The sequence below is a fragment of the Chiloscyllium punctatum genome, chromosome 12 (genome assembly GCF_047496795.1).
Source record: "Chiloscyllium punctatum isolate Juve2018m chromosome 12, sChiPun1.3, whole genome shotgun sequence".
Lineage (NCBI taxonomy): Eukaryota > Metazoa > Chordata > Chondrichthyes > Orectolobiformes > Hemiscylliidae > Chiloscyllium > Chiloscyllium punctatum.
In genome coordinates this window covers 33,623,658-33,643,354 of record NC_092750.1, presented here as the reverse complement: position 1 = coordinate 33,643,354, position 19,697 = coordinate 33,623,658, and the positions used below count along the sequence as shown (strand labels likewise).

The following is a 19,697-nucleotide window of genomic DNA, read 5'->3' as shown; positions in this document are numbered from 1 at the left end:
TTATAGATCCTCTGCCAAAGTTGCCTTTTGGTCATTTCCTTTGATCTTTCCCCTATGCTTGTGGAATGTGTAATCTGTATGTTTGTGCAAGTCTTAGGATACTGTGTTGTTTTGAAACTGCTATTTAACTGTAAATTAATATTGAATAGTTATGTGAAAAATACAATTGCACTGTACATGTTTATTTAATGGTCTCATAAAATTAAGAAAATCAAACTTTGTGCTAAGAGTTTCTGGTTGATTGTCAAATCCAGGGCACAACACACTGAGCTGATTACACAAGGTTCAGAACGTTTCAACAACTGACTAAGTATTTCAGCATAATTATGGCCTTGCTGTCACAGTTAGTTAAGTGGAAGATGTTATAAATTCAGCAGGTTGCTCAATTTGATACAAGCTCTGTAGAGATTAATAACTTTTGAAAAGAGAATCAAACTTCTAGTTAATGGCTAAAAGAATGACAAGATTTCAGTTTATGAAATGTTTACATAACAAATTTTTGAAACAACTATTGATTAGCCACTTATTTCTTTTTGTCCACAACCTATATGGTAAACTATGAAAAGGAATGTTTCCCTTTTATAGTCTTTTCACATAAATCACGATGTTAATGTTATTACAGCAAACAATCCAGTTACTTCTAGCTTGCAATGGGATCCCTGTTTCACAGTGCAGTAATTTCAAGTGACCATCTCCAGATTATCTCCTGAGATTTCAAAGACTTTCTTAAATTCATCACAAGGTATAAAGCCTGTTCTGATTATTCTTCTTCTGCCAATTTTTTTAGAATCCACAAAATATGGCAAGATGCATCTCTTCAAGTAGAGACTACTTCCAGCTGTCATAGCTCGCAAATTTAAGCAACTTTTCTCTTTGTAACAATATGAAACTGTACCTGCTTGTGATATTCATTGATTTGCAGGGAAGCTTGTAATCTGTTTCTAAAAACAAGCTTCTTCTTCCTGCTTAGTAACATGCACCACATTAACCTTGCTTCCAGACAGAAATGTCACCATCTCCTTTTGAATGCCTCTTGCTCACTGTATCCCTGCTACCATTCCATCTCCCACTGAAGCTCTTGCTCTATCACTCTCAGTATTCCCTGCAACATCTTCCCCACTCATGCTTATCCACCCAAATCCTGACACCACTAATTCTGCATGTCTTCTTCGCTGTTTACTATTTGCTTGGGACACCCGACCTGCACTAACATTAACAGCTGTGCCACTCACTTTCATCTCCCTTAATGCCTGTTTAGATTACTTAGAGTGTGGAAACAGGCCCTTCGGCCCAACAAGTCCACACCGACCCGCCGAAGCGCAACCCACCCATACCCCTAACCTAACACTACGGGCAATTTAGCATGGCCAATTCACCTGACCTGCACATCTTTTGGACTGTGGGAGGAAACCGGAGCACCCGGAGGAAACCCACGCAGACACGGGGAGAACGTGCAAACTCCACACAGAGAGTCGCCTGAGGCAGGAATTGAACCCGGGTCTCTGGCGCTGTGAGGCAGCAGTGCTAACCACTGTGCCGCCGTGCTAACCACTGTGTCTCTCATTCCAGGAGAAAAGGGAGAAAGAGACAAGACAGATTGCATGAAATATCTGAAGAAGTATCCCTACTCCACAAACGTTAACGCTGACTTCTCTTCACAGCTATTGCCAGACCTGCTGAGCTTTTCCAGCAATTTCTGTGTTTGTGAATGAAATTTGTCTCCTCTCCCCTTAGGAGTAGATGAGCCTGATTCAATTGGCCCAAGTAGCTGACTGACCATGTCAAAGCCACTGGACTGGTATTCGAGGTTGCCCTTGACTTACTACGCTAGGACCCCTGAACACAGCTTAACTCCCTTGACATGACTGAGCCCTGCTGACAACTATGACATGCCTGCTGGTTTTGTGTCTGTGCTAAACATAGTGGTAATCCAGCAGTATTGTGAACCTGGTATGTCTGGTTGTAGGAGCAAAGCATAAAACAGCAAGGCAGGGATTCTGTGAGCAACCAGGTAGGCTCAAAGTGAATGCGTGCTATGAAAGCAAGTGCATTTCTTGAAGACGCAGCCTGGTCTAATCCATGAGCTGGGTGCATGGCCCTGAGCACACAGTGTCCTTGCTACAACATTACAAACCTTGTTACCCCAAAGTGCAGCAATGAAATGCTGAAGTGTAATATGGTAGATTGAAGTATACCATTAGGGTTCTTGGAGGCTGAAACATTCTGGCTGGCATTGTCAGTGGATGTGGGGTGCCAGTCACTATTGCCATTGGAGCTTGTCCTGAGATGTGGATGCCAAGTGCCCAAAATTGAGATTTTTTTGGAGCAAGCAGCGAGATGAAGTTGGCAGATATCTGCTTTGACTCCAGTGTTGAGAATTCTGAGTGTCTGACTGCAATGAGTGGTGGAATAGGAAGTTGCATATTAGTGAGGCAAGATGTACAGTTAATAAGGTCATTAAAAAAAAAGGTCCCCTTTAATAACTCAACTGCCTCATGGGAATCTCAGATTAACACCTGGAACTTAATTAATAGATGCAACGTTTTGCTCCCAACATCAAGCTCGGCTTCACCAAACTTATCACATGATCTTACTGCATTTCTCGCCATTGCCCATGTTGCTCTGGCCCCTGTAAGTTTTGACCCATTTGTTTCTATTGAATACTACCATTTAACAAACTGATACTTACAAGCTTTATAACTATTTCAAAAATCTTATTAAGTTTGTAAAACAAAAGCAAAAGGTAATACCAACTTTGGCTAAACTCACATTTTTGAAATACATGGCTCAGAAGATTTTGAATGTCCTCCTAGAGTCAACTTTCATTTAGTGTTGATACCTTATTTCAAATTGAGGTCAGGAATCTGACTTCAAGATAACTTCACAATTATGACACTGTACCACAACTGAGTGGATCATGCAACACGACCTTGAAATGTAAAAATACTAATTTGGCTAGAAGCAACATCCATGCCCAGTAAGTGACACAGAGTGCAATCGGGAAGCAAAAGCAAAAGCAAAAGCAGATAGCAGGCATGATGAAGTCTGCCATTGCTTTGCTAAAGAGAGGGGGAAATAACTTAGAGGTCCAACAGTCTCACTGCACACAATAAAGCCAAATGGAAGATAAAGCTCTTAATGTAGTGCAAAATCCCTGCTTCCACCACATTCCAACTTCAAACATATTTTAACTTTTTGCCAAATGTGAACCCAACAGCAATATAACAATATGGACATCCCACTTAGGTTCAACTATTCCAACTTTGAAAAATCCCTTCTTTTCCTTCCTAGTCTATTACCAAGTTTACAAAGGAGTTCAATAGTTTATTAATTGGAGATAATTGGGCTTCCCACACCACCTTTCCTATTCTTGCCATGAACATTGTGTTGCAATCTGCAGGCAGCAAAATTCCATCTCCTTACTCTGAGAACATAATTTTTACATCAACCAGCAATCTTCCCTGGCTGTAGATATTATTCAAAATCCCAGAGCATCTCCTCCATTTGAATGGGTCATTCTGAATTGTTCTAATTTGTCATTCCATGCAATTGTATGTTTCTTAGAATTAGAACATTTAAAATATAAACTTAATTTAATACAACATACACAATTTGTGTTTCATTGTCCTGAGTAAAATCATGATATTAAAAGCATTTTGATTTTAGTGTTCAATTTTATGCATGTAACTAATTTGGAATGTAAATGAATAGAGTGCCTAAAAAGTAGATAATATTGGCATGCCTTGATCAAAAGGCACTAATGTAATAGACATTAATCCGCATATGCTTTCATTTGGTTATTAATATTCAGAAACAGCACTTACTTTGACAGTTAAACAATTCTTGTCACGTCTGATAAGGAAAAGTAACTTGCATTGTCCTCTGCAAGTTTCGTTTTGAAGATAAGAACATAACATTGGATCAAATAATTGTCGACACAACGTTTTACATAAAATAATGAACACCTGGGAGTGATGAAAAAATTGCAATTCCATTGACCATTTGAGGAGAAATCAATGAAGAGTCATCTAGTTCCCAGACTAGATTATATCCTTGAATTCACACCCAGCTAACTGTTGTTTTTAATTGTAATTGCTGTTTTATTCTGAATTGTTGTTTGCTGCTGCTGTTGGTCATTCTTTGCATTGGACATATTCTCAGAAAGCATATCAACTGTTGGAGTTCTTCTGTTTTTGGCATGTGATGATCCCACTGGATCATTAATGATTTAAATGTTGATACTGCAGACTCAACAAAATAATTTGCAATTAGTAATTACAATTTCCAACACTGAGGTTTAACTTAAAAGCAAAGGATTCAGAGCTATCTGGCACCTTGTCACATATTTTGGGAATGTCCAAATTTCTTTCCATACAATGAAGAAGTCATTTACCTATTTCATGCAACACATGTGAAATGAATGAGCAGTTGGTTGACGGACAATCTTTGATCAGAACTCCTCCTGTCTTTTCTTCCAATAGGATGACAAGATTCTAAACTTCCAGGTGGATGACTGGAACTGGAAAATTATTTAATTTTGAAAGACTGTCATTCTCAATATGGCATTGGATGTTGAGTCTAAATTCTGTCATACTAAAAGCGCTAAAGGTTACAGATCACAGCAAGGAGTTGGCAGGGAATGCCAATCAATAGTTGGAAGATACATCAGCAAGGTACCCATCCCATTACCAGCACAAATGGACATGCAGCTGAACTGCATATGGAAAATCCAGGGTCCTCTATGGAGAATCCCTCACTAGTAGAACAATCTTGGTAACTCAAGGACTGCCTCATAATTTGCAATTATGTTCTGTCTTTCTTACCTTAAAGGTTTTCAATGCTGTTTCCTTCAGGTATGCCTATTTGTACAACAGATTCTGACAGAGAGAATGCCTGACCTACAAATCTGGTGCTCAGCCCCTTACAATTGGTGATCTTTTAGAGTCAGGCAAAGGTTTCACTTCACAAGGCCAAGTAGGAAATATTCCTTGAAGGTTAAGGCCCAATACATCCAAGTTCAGGCCAAACTGGCAAACTTAAAAGATTTTTCACTAGCTTTTCATTCTTCAGTTATGAAATATAGTTGAATAAAACCATAAAACCATCATACATATGAGCAGAAATTCGGCTATTCAGCCCATCAAATCTGCTCCACCATTCAATCATGGCTGATAAGTTTCTCATCCCCATTCTCCCGTAACCTTTGATCTCCTTGATACTCAAGAACTTATCTATATCAGTCTTAAATGTACTCAATGACCTGGCCTCCATGGTCTTCTGTAGCAATAAATTCAATCCGTTTGCTCTGGCTGAAAAAGTTTCTCCTTATCTCTGTTCTAAAAGGTCTTCCCTTTACTCTGAGGCTGCGCCCTTGAGTCCTAGTCTCTCCGACCAATGGAAACATCTTCACAACATCTACTCTGTCCAAGCCTTTAGGTATTCTGTATGTTTCATTTAGATGCCCCTCATTCTTCTAAACTCCATCAAGTATAGACCCAGGGTCCTCAAACATTCCCCATATGTTAAGCTTTTCATTCCTGGGACCATTCTCATGAACCTCCTCTGAACACACTCCAGGGCCAGTACATCCTTTGTGGGATACGGGGCCCAAAACTGCACACAATACTCTAAAGTGGTCTGACTAGACCTTTACAGAGCTTCAGAATACATCCCTGTTTTTATATTAAATTCTTCTCAAAATAAATGCCATCATTGCATTTGCCTTCCTAACTACTGACTCAACCTGCAAGTTTACCTTGAGAGAGTCCTGAACTATAACTCCCAAGTCTCTTTGCATTTCAGACTTCTGAACTTTCTCCCCATTTAGAAAATAATTAATGTCTCTATTCTTCCCACCAAAGTACATGACCTCGCATTTTCCCACATTGTATTTCATCTGTCACTTCTTTGCCCACTCTCCTAATCTGTCCAAATCCTCTGCAGACTTGCTGACTCCTCGATGTTACCTGGCCTTCTAAATATCTTTGTATCATCTGCAAACTTAGCCAGAATGCCCTCAGTTTCTTCATCTAGATCGTGAAGTATAAAGTGAAAAGTTGTGGTCCCAACACTGAGCCTTGCGGAATACCATGTGTCACCAGCTGCCATCCTGAGAAGGACCTTTTATTGCCACTCTTTGCTTTCTGCCAAACAGCCAAGCTTCTATTCATGCTAGCACCTTGCCTCTGACAGCATGGGCCCTTGTCTTATTCAGTAGCCTCCTATCCAGTTCCCTATCAAAGGCCTTCTTGAAGTCCAGGTAGATAACATCTTTTGGCTCTCCTTGGTATAGCCTGCCAATTACTTCCTCAAAGAATTCTAGCAGATTTGTCAGGCATAACCTCCCTTTGATGAAACTATGCGAATTTTGCCTTATTTTACCATACATTTCCAAGTATTCAGAAATCTCATCCTTCACAATGGATTCCAGGATCTTACTCACAACAGAGGTTAGGCTAATTGGTCTGTAATTTTCCATCTTTTGCCTTACTCACTTTTTAAGCAGAGGTGTCATGTTGATGATTTTCCAGTCCTCCAGGACCCTTTCTGATTCTAGTGATTCCTGAAAGGTCACCACTAATGCCTCCACTATTTCTTCAGCCATCTCTTTTAGAACTCTGAGGTGTAGTCCATCTGGTACAGGTGATTTATCCACTTTCAGGCCATTCAGTTTTTCTAGCACCTTCTCCTTGGTGATGGCCACCATAGTCAGCTCTGCCCTCCCCCCCCCGACTCTCTTGAAATACTGGGATATTACTCATGTCTTCCACCGTGAAGATTGACTAGAAGTAACTATGCAGTTCCTCAGCCATTTCCTTGTTCGCCACTACTATCTCTCCAGTGTCATTTTCCAGCAGCCCAATGTCTACTTTTGCATCTCTTTTGCCCTTTATTCATCTAGTACACAATCTTCTGCATCAATGTTCAAACTGCTATGAGCTATACAAATGCAATTTTTATTAGGAATAATGAATTACAAAGCATTAATCCTTTGGGGTAGCTAAAATTGCAGCAACTATTTGTTTATTTTGTGAACCAAGGAATCACAAAATTGTTATGGTGTGGAAAGAGGCCATTTACCCATTATTCTCCAACCAGAAACATTCGATAACTGTCTGAAAATCAGTTAACAGGTAAGTAGTTGTCTGATATATACTAGAAACACAACAGCGAACTAAGATTTTTTTTTGCCAGAAATCCACCATGGCATGGGCAAAAAAACAGGAGGCATGGGATGAGGCACAAAAGTGGCCATTTTAGCCACTTAAGGTTCTGAATAGGCCAAAGGACAGGCAAGATGCTCACTATCTCCACCTTGCAATGTAAAATGGGAAATAAGTGGGCAATAAGATGATTAACGGGCCACACAATACATTTTATGAGCCTTCCCCTTTCCCCAGCCTATCTTCAAACATGCCGGCAGGAGAGCACTAAACCCAAGCAGGAATTCCAAATGTTTTGAGCCAAAACGTGTGTTGGATCACATGGGAGGATGCAATTTTTTTTCCACATTCTGTGATGTGTGTGACATCAAATTGTTTTATCACAGTGCTTAACATGAATTTCAGTGACAGTCTGATCAGTGTTGCTGCATGGTGCTTGTTTAGATTAGATTACTTACAGTGTGGAAACAGGCCCTTCGGCCCAACAAGTCCACACCGACCCGCCGAAGCATAACCCACCCATACCCCTACATCTACATCTACCCCTTACCTAACACTACAGGCAATTTAGCATGACCAATTCAGCTGACCTGCACACCTTTGGACTGTGGGAGGAAACCGGAGCACCCGGAGGAAACCCACGCAGACACGGGGAGAACGTGCAAACTCCACACAGTCAGTCGCCTGAGGCGGGAATTGAACCCGGGTCTCAGGCGCTGTGAGGCAGCAGTGCTAACCACTGTGCCACCGTGCCGCCCACGGTTATAGCAACCTTTTCCATATGTGCCGAGATTCCCGACAGCAGTCAGGAGTTATTTATTGAGTTGACAGCCTTTGAGGCCTCGTTGCCAGTATTCCATCCAATAGTCTGGGTGGAACAGATTTCATATATGGTGGAGAAGCTGCATTATGGAAGAATCACAGCCATTGCTAGGAAACTAGACACAAAGCTGCAGCCTGAGGCCTCAAGTATATTGAGTATTTTACAAACGAAAGCCCCTCCTGACTGGGAAACTTAAGCCACTTCCCAGTAGAAATCAGTTAGATCTATATACTTGGGGTCTATGGTGACTCCTGCAATCTTGTTTTCTTTTACCCTCTTCTGCCCTTCACAAATGCACTTTACGAAAACTTTCAGCAGAGAAACATGCTAAAACAGCCAAAGATATACTTGTAGCATGTGACAAACTCTTTAACAATAGCACTATTTTTATTCACATGGAATGTGGATATTGCTGGCTGGGCCAGCATTTGTTTCCTGTCCCTAGTTGCCCTTCAGAAGGTGGTGGTGGGCTGTCTTCTTGAACCGCTGCAGAAAATGTGGACCCAGAATTCCATTTGGGAGGGAATTCCAGGATTTTTACCCCAAAAAATTGAAAGAATGGCAATATATTTCTATGTCAGGATGGTGAGTGGCTTGGAGGAAAACCTACCAATGATTGTGTTCCCACACTTCTACTGTTTTTGTTCTTCTAGATGGAAGTGGTTTTGAAAAGTGCTATCTAAGGAACTTTGGGGAATCTCTTTCTAAAAGCAAGACACTGTGGATGGGAGGGATCTGAAATAGAAACATAAAGTGCTGCAGAGATTGAGCAAATCTGTTGACATCTAAGCAGAAAGGAACAGAGTCGACATTTCAAGTCCAATATGACGTTGAGGAGTTTACCAATTGTTCCCACAATGATTTATGAGATAAGTACAGGGAGTGATGTTTTAAGGTTGCACAGTCAATGTTTAGAAAAGAGCCCTGATTTGAGTGCAAGCAGAAGACTTCCATATATTGAAATGAGCCAGCATTTGTTGATAGACAGTCTGTGTATCAAGTGCCCAGACCAATATGTCATTATGTGGGTATTGGTGCTGCATGTTGCACTGCTTTATCCAATTCCTGTGTTTGTTTTACATGTAAATACTTGCAACAGATTTTAACTCCAAAAACATACAAGATGCGCTGCAATTTTATCGCGCCATGCTTGCTGTTTCGGTTCAAAGCATGTTTGTGAAGAGCTAAACTAAACAATAAAATCTTATAAAACTTCAGAAAAGTACTTTAGATTTACTTTTCCCACTCTTTCTTTTTTCTCTGTGACCTATGATGTCCAGTGCGGCTTTCTCAAATGGAATCTAAAGCTTGCAAATGCCTGAATTCCCTTTGTTCTGCTTCATTTCCTTTTATTATGAATCATCATGAGTTTTGCCAGAGCATTCCTTGACCTGTTCTCCCCTGTGAAATTGCATTGGTTTAAATGTTCCAGAGGTCAGTTTACTATTTCTCTGTTTGTCATTTTTGACACTCTATTGATCAGCCATTGTTAGTCGATAAGTACATGATTTACCCTTCAGCTAAAAACAGCAATTTGTGGTTTACCAGGCAGGAGAAAATTCTTTCAAAAACCTTCCATTGTCCAAGGTGAACCTAGAGAAAACACATCAAACAGCAATTTCTGCACCAAATATTCCTAATTGTTCAATATTATACTTACGCTCAATGAAACAATGAAGGTCACAGAATAAACTCACTCAATGATAACAAGACTTTCTTTCTCACATTCTCCGCAATGCTGGAGGTACAGTAGGTAAATTTTCCAAATAAATATCAATATCACCATCAATTCAGGATTTATACTGTGCAGTCATTGGCATTTTATGGATAAACAATTGATACACTACTACATAGAATCAAAACTGTATAATTTAATTGAAACTATTTAAAGAGATAAGTTTTGGAGGAGGAATGAGGAGAAACAATATAAAGTAAATTGCACAATTTCAAAGGGGATCAGAAACAATCTTTCAATGTAGTACGATATGTTGATCAGGCTGTAAAAATGCATCATATTGGATCCTAGGCTTTATAACATACATAGAGTACAAAATAAAAAAGAACTCAATCTTTAGCAATTACTGGTAGCTGGACCATTGTGCCCAGTATTGTGGAGTTTTATGGGAAGGAGATAACTGTGTGGTATTATCACAACACCACTCATCCAGATGCACATACCCATGCTCTGTGAACCTAAATTGGAATCCTACCACAGCAGATGGTGGAATTTGAATTCTGTAAGAGTCTAATGATGACCCTGAAACCATGTTTGATTGTTAGGGAAAAATATCTGGTTCAATAATGTTCTTTAGGGAAAGGAACTGCTATCCTTATCCAGTCTGGCCAACAGGGGTAAGGACCCTCAGGTTAAACATACCACTAGCCATCTTTCTTTAATGAAAGTGCAGTCCTATGAAACTATGGTGACTTTACCTTTACTAGAATGTTACCAGCTATTTGAGTTCTGAGGACTAGCCAGACTAATTGGGAAAATTCATTTGAACCATTGTATGTGTGTGTTGTTGGAATGCCAACATTTATTTCCCATCTCTAGTTGTTCTGAAAAAATGAGGTTGGGCCTTGTTTTCAAATCATCGAGGTTCCTGTAGTGAAGATGCTCCTTGAATGCTGTAATGTATGGAAGTTTAAGATTTTGAATCATTTACGATGAAGAAGGTGTGATGCATCCAAGTTAGAATGTTGTGTGAATTGACTGAATATTTGGAGATGATGATGTTTCAATGCATCTGCTGCCATGGTTCTTCTGTGTGGCAGAGGGCACTGGTTTGGGAGATGCTGAAGATGCCCTGACAACTTGCATCCTGTATACTGTAGCTATGGTGCACTGATGGTGAAGAGAACCAATGTTCAGAGCAGTGTCATGCTAACAGATTTCTTGGTATCTAGTTAGTTCCATACCCATCCCTTGCTTTCCAAAGCAGATTGATCAGGCAGTAAATTATTTTAAATTAGGAGTCTGCAATGAAACCCAACAAGAGAGCTTATCAAGCTTCCCACTTGGTGACTCCCTACCAGTACTCATTCATGATATTCACTGAATATCAGTCATAGCGAGATGATGCCCTTAGTATGTATTATTTGCCACTTGTCCAATGCCCATTTTGCCTCATTTTGTACCAGATTAGAAAGGTTGACCAGTGACTGCAGAGTGAAACTCACTCATCCCTTAAATGAAAGTAGGATCATAAGAAAATATGCCTCCCGCATCACCAATTTTTTTTCAGTCTTTCATGGGATATGGCTATCGCTGATTGGGCCAGCATTTATTACTCATCCCTGGTTGCTCTTGAGAAGGTGGTGGTGAACTGTCTCTTGAACCTCGGCAGTCCATGTGCTGTAGGTATACCTACAATGTTAATAGGGAGACAGTTCCAGGACTTTGACCAAGCAACAGTGAAGGAGCAGTAATATATTTCCAAGTCAAGATGGAGAGGGCTTGGTGGGGAACTTACAAGTGGTGATGTTCTCATTATAGTTGCTGTAGGTAGACTTACAATGACATTAGTGAGGGAGTTCCAGAATTCGGACCAGTGACAGTGAAGGAACAGTCATATATTTCCAAGTCAGGATGGTGAATGGCTTGGAGGGGAATGTGTTGCTGATAATGTTCCCATGTAACTGACGCCCTTGCCCGTTATAAATAGTAGTGGTCATGGCTAGGGAGATATTGCCTAAAGAAACTGAATTTCTGCAGTGAATCTTGTAGATCATATACACTGTTGTTATTGAGCATTGGTAGTGAAGGGGGTAGACGTTTAAGGATGTGATGCCAAACAAACAGGCTGCTTTGTCCTGGATGGTGTCAAACTTAGGTGTACCTACACCCCAAGAGATTTGGTTCAAGAAAGCAGCTCACCAGCACCTCGCCAGCAATGTCCACATCTCATGAATAAATAATAAATAAAGGCAATTTTCTGCATGAAGATTCTCACCTTAATTGCGATTTGAGTTGAAAGGACAGATAAATACGTAAATGTAAGCCACATTCAAACTCTCTAGTACAACTGCTTTATGAGTACGTAAATAAATTCAATAATGTTTTCGTAGGTTTAAGGATTGTTTTCAAAAATATCTTTTAAATATTTGTTTGTTTAGATGTAATAGGTTTGTTAGCTATTGTTAAATCTGCTTTTGAAGCAGTGTAGCTTAAGTGAAATGAAAAGATAATCAAATATTAAGTTTCCCTGGTTCTAAGTTTATGTTAAGCTGTTCACTGCTGACAAAGCAGATGCAACATAAGCTTTTCACAAAGTCGAAATGGAATCAAACAGATTCTATACTTCTTATTCAGTAGCTGCTTCAAGAGATTCAGTATGTTCCTTACTCCATCATATTGTTAGAGCTTAAAAATTATTGTTGGTGATGTCAACAGATAACCATCTAAAGCCCTATTTTAAGTTATCTCACTAGGTGTTAGAGATTGGAGTAGAGAGTTAAAATGACAGTTGGGAGCCATTGATTCCTGGCAGCACTCTCATACCTCTGCTGTCTTATTTACCAGGCAGCTTGGAGCAACCTATAGTAGGCAGGTGAGGGCCTAATTACAACACAATTCTATCAAGGCTGAGCCATGATTTTTACCTTCAAATCACAAAAGACCCAATTGTTAGAATTGAACAAAACTGAAAATGCAGGTATGAGGCAGCAGTTTAGAAGAGAACATAGAACATAGAACAGTACAGCACAGAACAGGCCCTTCAGCCCACGATGTTGTGCAGACCATTGATCCTCATGTAAGGTAAACCTAAAGTACGAACCCTCAAATCTCTGTGACCATATGCATGTCCAGCAGTCTCTTAAATATCCCCAATAACTTCGCTTCCACAACTACCGCTGGCAATGCATTCGATGTTCTCACAACTCTCTGCATAAAGAACCCGCCTCTGACAATCCCTCTATACTTTCCGCCAAACAGCTTAAAACTATGACCCCTCGTGTTAACAATTTCTGCCCTGGGAAAAAGTCTCTGGCTATCAACTCTACCTATGCCTCTCATTATCTTGTACACCTCAATTAGGTCCCCTCTCTTCCTTTTTTTTTCCAATGAAAAAAGTCCAAGCTCAGTCAATCTCTCTTTGTAAGATAAGCCTTCCATTCCAGGCAGCATCCTGGTAAACCTCCTCTGAACCCTCTCCAAAGCATCCACATCTTTCCTATAATAGGGCGACCAGAACTAGACACAGTATTCTAAGTGTGGTCTAACCAAAGTTTGTAGAACTGCAACAAGATCTCACGGCTCTTAAACTCAATCCCGCTGTTAATGAAAGCCAAAACACCATATGCTTTCTTAATAACCCTGTCCACTTGGGTGACAATTTTAAGGGATCTATGTACCTGCACACCAAGATCCCACTGTTCCTTCACATTGCCAAGAATCTTGTCTTTAATCCTGTACTCAACTTTCAAGTTTGATCTTCCAAAATGCATCACTTCGCATTTATCCAGGTTGAACTCCATCTGCCACCTCTCAGCCCATCTCTGCATCCTGTCAATGTCATGCTGCAGCCTAAAACAGTCCTCTATACTGTCAACGACACCTCCAACCTTTGTGTCATCTGCAAACTTGCTAACCCGTCCTTCAATCTCCTCATCCAAGTCATTAATAAAAATTACAAAGAGTAGAGGCTCAAGAACAGAGCCCTGTGAAACACCACTCACTACTGACTTCTAGGCAAAATACTTTCCTTCCACTACCACTCGCTGTCTTCTGTCTACCAGCTAATTCTGTATCCAGTCAGCTAAATTTCCCTGTATCCCATTCCTCCTGACCTTCTGAACGAGCCTACCATGGGGAACTTTATCAAATGCCTTGGTGAAGTCCAAATACACCACATCCACCGCTCGACCCTCATCAACTTGTCTAGTAACATCCTCAATGAACTCAATAAGATTTGTGAGGCATGACTGCATTTAATCAAGCCATGCTCTTCCAGATGGTCATAAATCCTATCCCTCAGAATCCTTTCTAACTCCTTGCAGACGACAGATGTGAGACTGACTGGTCTGTAATTGCTGGGGATTTTCCTATTTCCTTTCTTGAAGAGAGGAATTACATTTGCCTCGCTCCAGTCCTCAGGTACGACTCCAGTGGAGAGCGAGGATGCAAAGATCTTCGCAAGCGGCGAAGCAATCACATTTCTCGCTTCCCAAAGCAGCCGAGGACAAATCTGGTCTGGCCCTGGCGTCTTGTCAATCTTAATGTTTGTCAAAACTTTCAGCACATCAGCTTCCTCAATCTCTATCCGTTCCAGCATGCTTACCTGCTCCTCAATGGTTTCAATCACTACAAGGTCCTTTTCTTTAGTAAAGACAGAAGCAAAAAACTCATTTTGGGCTTCCCCTACCTCCTCAGACTCTATACACAAGTTCTCTATGCTATCCCTGATCGGCCCTACTCTTTCTTTGATTATTCTCTTATTCCTCACATACGTATAAAATGCCTTTGGATTCTCCATAATCCTTCCTGCCAAGCCTTTTTTGTGCCCCCTCCTGGCTCTCCTCAGACCATTTTTGAGCTCCTTCCTCACCTGCCTGTAATCCTCTAGAGCTGAGCAAGACCCTTGCTTCCTCCACCTTACATAAGCTGCCTTCTTTCTTTTGATGAGAAGGTCCTCCGCTCTCGTCATCCAAGGTTCCTTTATCTTACCCCTTCTTGCCTGTCTCAGAGGAACACATTTATGCATCACTCGCAACAACTGTTCCTTAAACAGTCTCCACATGTCTGTAGTGCCCTTTTCATGGAACAATTGCTCCCAGTCCATGCTTCCCAACTCACGTCTGATAGCATCATAGTTTCCTTTTCCCCAATTAAATATCCTCCCATTGTGCCTGCTTCTCTCCTTCTCCATAGCTATGTAGAATGTGAGGCAGGTGTGGTCACTATCACCAAAATGCTCTCCCACTGCAACATCTGACACCCGGCTCATCGCCGAGCACCAAATCCAAAATTGCCTCTCGCCTTGTCGGCCTGTCAACGTACTGAGTTAGGAAACCCTGCTAAACACACCTTACAAAAACAGCTCCTTCCAAACCATCTGCTCGAAGGAGGTTCCAATCAATATTGGGAAAGTTAAAGTTACCCATTACAACAACCCTACAAACATTCACACTTTTCCAAAATCTGCCAACCTATGCTTTCTTCAATCTCCCTGATGCTATTGGGGGGGCCTGTAGTAAACCCCTAATGAGGTGACTGCTCCTTTACTGTTCCTAATTTCCACCCATACTGACTCAGTAGGCAGACCCTCCTCGACAATGGCAACTTCTGTAGCTGTGATACCCTCTCTGATTAGCAGTGCTACACCCCCTCCTCTTTTTCCCCCTCCATATTCTTTTAAAATGCCCTTAACCCTGGAACATCCAGCAACCATTCCTGCCCCTGAGAAACGCACATTTCTGTTATGGCCACAACATCATAGCACCAGGTACTGATCCATGCTCTAAGCTCATCACTTTTATTCCTGATACTCCTTGCATTAAAGCAAACACATTTTAACCGATCCCTTGGTTCTTTCCCAGGAAATTCCTTCCCACTGGCTGCGCTACCTCTTGCTATTGCCTCATCTCCATCAACTCTCACCATCGGTATATAGCTCAGGTTCCCACCCACCCCTCCCCCAAGTTACTAGTTTAAACCCTCCTGAACCACTCGAGCAAACCTTCCACCCAGGACATTGGTCCCCTTCCAGCTCAGGTGCAACATGTCCTTCATGTACAGGTCCCACCTTCCCCAGAAGGCATCCCAATTATCTACATACCTGAAGCCCTCCCTCCTACACCAGCTGTGCAGCCACGTGTTAAGCTGTGCCCACTCCCTGTTCCTCGCATCGCTATCTTGTGGCACCGGTAGTCAACCCGAGAACACTACTCTGTTCGTCCTGCTCTGCAGCTTCCATCCTAACTCCCTGAAATCACTTTCTATATCCTCAATCCTTTTCCTGGCTATATTATTGGTGCCAATATGTAACACGATTTCTGGCTGTTCGCCCTCCCCTTTCAGAATCTTATACCCCTGATCGGAGATGTCCCGGACCCTGACACCAGGGAGGCAACATACCTTCCGGGAATCCTGATCCTGACCACAAAATCTCCTGTCAATTCTCCTAACAATCGAGTTTCGTCGACTAGTGCTTTTCTCTTCTGCCCCCTTCCCTTCTGGGACACAGTGTCAGGCTCAGTGCCGGAGAACTGACCACTATGGCTTTCCTCTGGTAGGTCATTTCCCCCTCCAGCAGTATCCAAAACGAGATACTTATTGCTATGGGGAATGTCCACAGGGGATCCCTGCACTGTCTGTCTGACTCCTTTCCTCCCCCTAACTGTAACCCATCTATCCTTATCTTGAGCCTCAGGAGTGACCAACTGCCAGTAACACCTCTCAATTACCCCCTCAGCCTCCCAAATGATCCACAGTTCATCCAGCTCCATCTCCAATTCCCTAACACGGTTTTCAAGGAGCTGGAGTTGGGTGCACTTCCCGCAGATGTAGCCAGCGGAGACATGTGTCATGTCTCTCACCTGCCACATTCTGCAGGAGGAGCAAGCAACTGCCCTAGCATCCATACCCCACTTCTCTGAATGCCCACATAATATTAAACAAGCAAGCTTAATTCAATTGCTATAAAATCAAGCAATAAACTTATATTCAATAAAGGAAGTTTAGAAATGAACTATACCTTATTAACTTGGTTAGAGGAGGAGGGCGGGTGGGAGACACTACAGTTGTAGTGCCTCGGGTTTAGCTGCCTTGCTAATACATATGGTCACTTACTTTCCTTCCCGGCCGCTGGCTTCGAAGGGTAAGTAATTATACTCACTCCTTTCCTTCCCGGCACCCCTATGGTCCGCGTCACTTCTGCCGCTGCTCCCGCTCCTATTTAGCTGTAGCCTTACCTCCGCTGCTGCTCCCAATCAAAAAGCATGTGGAAAATAAGTGAAATTTTCAGTGGGATCCATAAAAAGCCAGGAACATCAGGAATACCTCTCCAAGCCTACCAGGTGTCTCTGAACCATTTATCTTTTGATGTGGTACTTATGCACACAAATCACCCAAAGATGATGAAGCAGGGATTCTTTATTCCACTGAATCAGGTCTTTGTAAACATTATGTAAAATTAAAAAGGAAATCTGAGTATTTTCATGGAATTAAATCTGTAACACATCAGATTGAGGGCATTATTTGAGATTAGATTACCTACAGGGTGGAAACAGGCACTTCAGCCCAACAAGTTCACACTAACCCTCTGAAGAGTAACCCACCCAGACCCATTTCCCTCTGACTAATGCACCTAACACTATGTGCAATTTAGAATGGCCAATTCACCTGGCCTACAGGAGGAAACCCACACAGACACAGGGAGAATATGCAAACTCCACACAGATAGTCACCAAGGCTGGGATCGAACCTGGGTCCCTGGTGGTGTGAGGCAGCAGTGCTAACCACTAAGCCACCATGCTACCTGTTTGTCTCTCCCTCTTTTCAGAAAGACATCATTTCCTCGCGAGGTAGTCTGTCCAACTGCTCAAATTCTCCTGCACAGTGCCCTCACCATTGTCACTTGCTGCTCGGGGGACCATTATAGTTTTTTTGTTATATGAGCTAAGGCAGCTGCATTGATTTAACAGTTAGTCAAATGAAACAGGAGTGTGCTAAGCATGTGCCTACAGTGACGCATGTGTTTAATATAATATCACAAACATGCAGAACAGGAATCAATTTAGAGCAAATAAGTTAATGACAAAAACAGACCCAGCATTAGGGAGATAAACACTAATTGGGACACCTCTAGAATTGATTCTTAGGATAACTTGTGACTTGTTAACTAAGGGCTGAGTTATCCTAAAGTTTGGGGAGTTTCAAGGAGGGCTTCTATCCATGAGTCCTAGCAATGCTTTTCACACAATCTTATTCATAGAATTCCTACAGCGTGGAAACAGGCCATTTGGCTCATCAAGTCCAGAAAGCCCCTCTCGCCCAGATGCACCCCCAACCCTATCCCTGCATTTTCCACAGCTAATCCACCCATTCTGAATACTCCTGGACACTATCAACAATTTAGCATGGTCACTCCAGCCACCCTGCACATCTTTGGACTGTGGGAGGAAACTGGAGCATCCGGAGGAAACCCACACAGACACAGGAAGAATGTGCAAATTCTACACAGATAGTTGCCCAAGGCTGGAATCGAACTCAGGTTGGGATACTGTAAGGCAGTGGTGCTAACCACTGAGCCACTGTGGGTGTACAAATCTATTTTTGATTGTCATAAAAGCCCATCTGGTTTACAAATGATGCTCTATATCCCATCCACCTCATCAACCTTGTTTCAACCAATGATGAGTACTTCACTGTGTTGAACAGAAAGAGGAAGAAACACACTGGCTGTAGCAAGGGTTGGGATGTTATAAGCAAACTCTGGGTGAAGTTAACACATCCTCAATTAACGGCCTTCCTAGACGTCAAGAAAAGTGGCTGATTTACTAACTGGGTATCTAAAGTGACCTCCCTACTCAGTTGGGGAGTGAGTCTCCATTTGCTCCAATTTGGAAACAGTCAGAAGCATGGATGAGTGGCAAGGAGATATCTTCTGAAAACTACCCATTGGTCTTTTCTTAGACTCACCTCTCTCCACAATGCACACCTCACAGGAAACAGCAGAGAAAGACCTACATTCTTGCCTTGGATCACCTAAGGATGGAAGGTTTGACTAACAGCCTTTAGGACTTAGAAGCTGCTAGCCTCTGGTTGACCAGCAGCTACTGGTGAGCCAGAACACTACTGTCAAGGACTGTGGTAGGCCAAGAAGTTCATCAAAGTTCTTAATAGGCTGATTGATATGGAATCTGAAATAATTCACATAAACTGATATTACATCATCAAGTCAACCTTCCTTTACGCCTGTGTAGTACTTGACATTGGTCCGGCTTCCACAGAGGCAGCTCTCAGTGTGAACAGAGCCTCTGAAATGGGGCGGCACTGTGGCACAGCGGTTAGCACTGCTGTCTCACAGCGCCAGTGACCCGAGTTCAATTTTTTTTATTTCAAAAATATACTTTATTCATAAAATAATTTGATGGTCTATACAGTTGGTCATGCCATATATACATAGCCATTTGCATACAGAGATCAGAATTTATCATTTGTATATACAGGTCTGTGCGTTTATCAATCATATGTCCATATATTTAGCTGAAGCGTCAGCAGAGCCCAAAAGACTGGGTGGGCCCCCTGTTCTTCTGAGGCAGGCAGATGTTACATGGTGGTCTTTCCCCACCACGACTTGGCGGCAGCTGCCCCAAGCTTCAGCGCGTTCCTCAACTTCGTAGTCCTGGACCTTGGAATGTGCCAGTCTGCAACACTCAGTCGGGGTCAACTCCTTCAGCTGGAAGACCAACAGGTTTCGGACCGCCCAGAGAGCGTCCTTCACCGAGTTGATGATTCTGCAGGCACAGTTGATGTTCGTCTCGGTGTGAATCCTGGGGAACAGACCGTAGAGCACGGAGTCCCATGTCACAGCGCTGCTCGGGATGAACCTCGACAAACACCACTGCATCCCTCTCCAGATTTCTTCTGCATAGGCACATTCCAGAAGGAGGTGTGTGACAGTCTCGTCCCCCCCTGCAGCCGCTTCGAGGGTAGCGTGCGGTGTGGCTGAGAAGAGACCCGGGTTCAATTCCCGCCTTGGGCAACT

General features: G+C 42.2%; 1 protein-coding gene across 2 annotated transcripts in view; it reads right to left on the bottom strand.

Moving 5' to 3' along the window:
- Positions 1–19,697, bottom strand: part of cacna2d3a (calcium channel, voltage-dependent, alpha 2/delta subunit 3a) — a 950,991-nt gene that overhangs the window by 651,331 nt on the left and 279,963 nt on the right. The gene's annotated exons all lie outside the window — the stretch shown is intronic.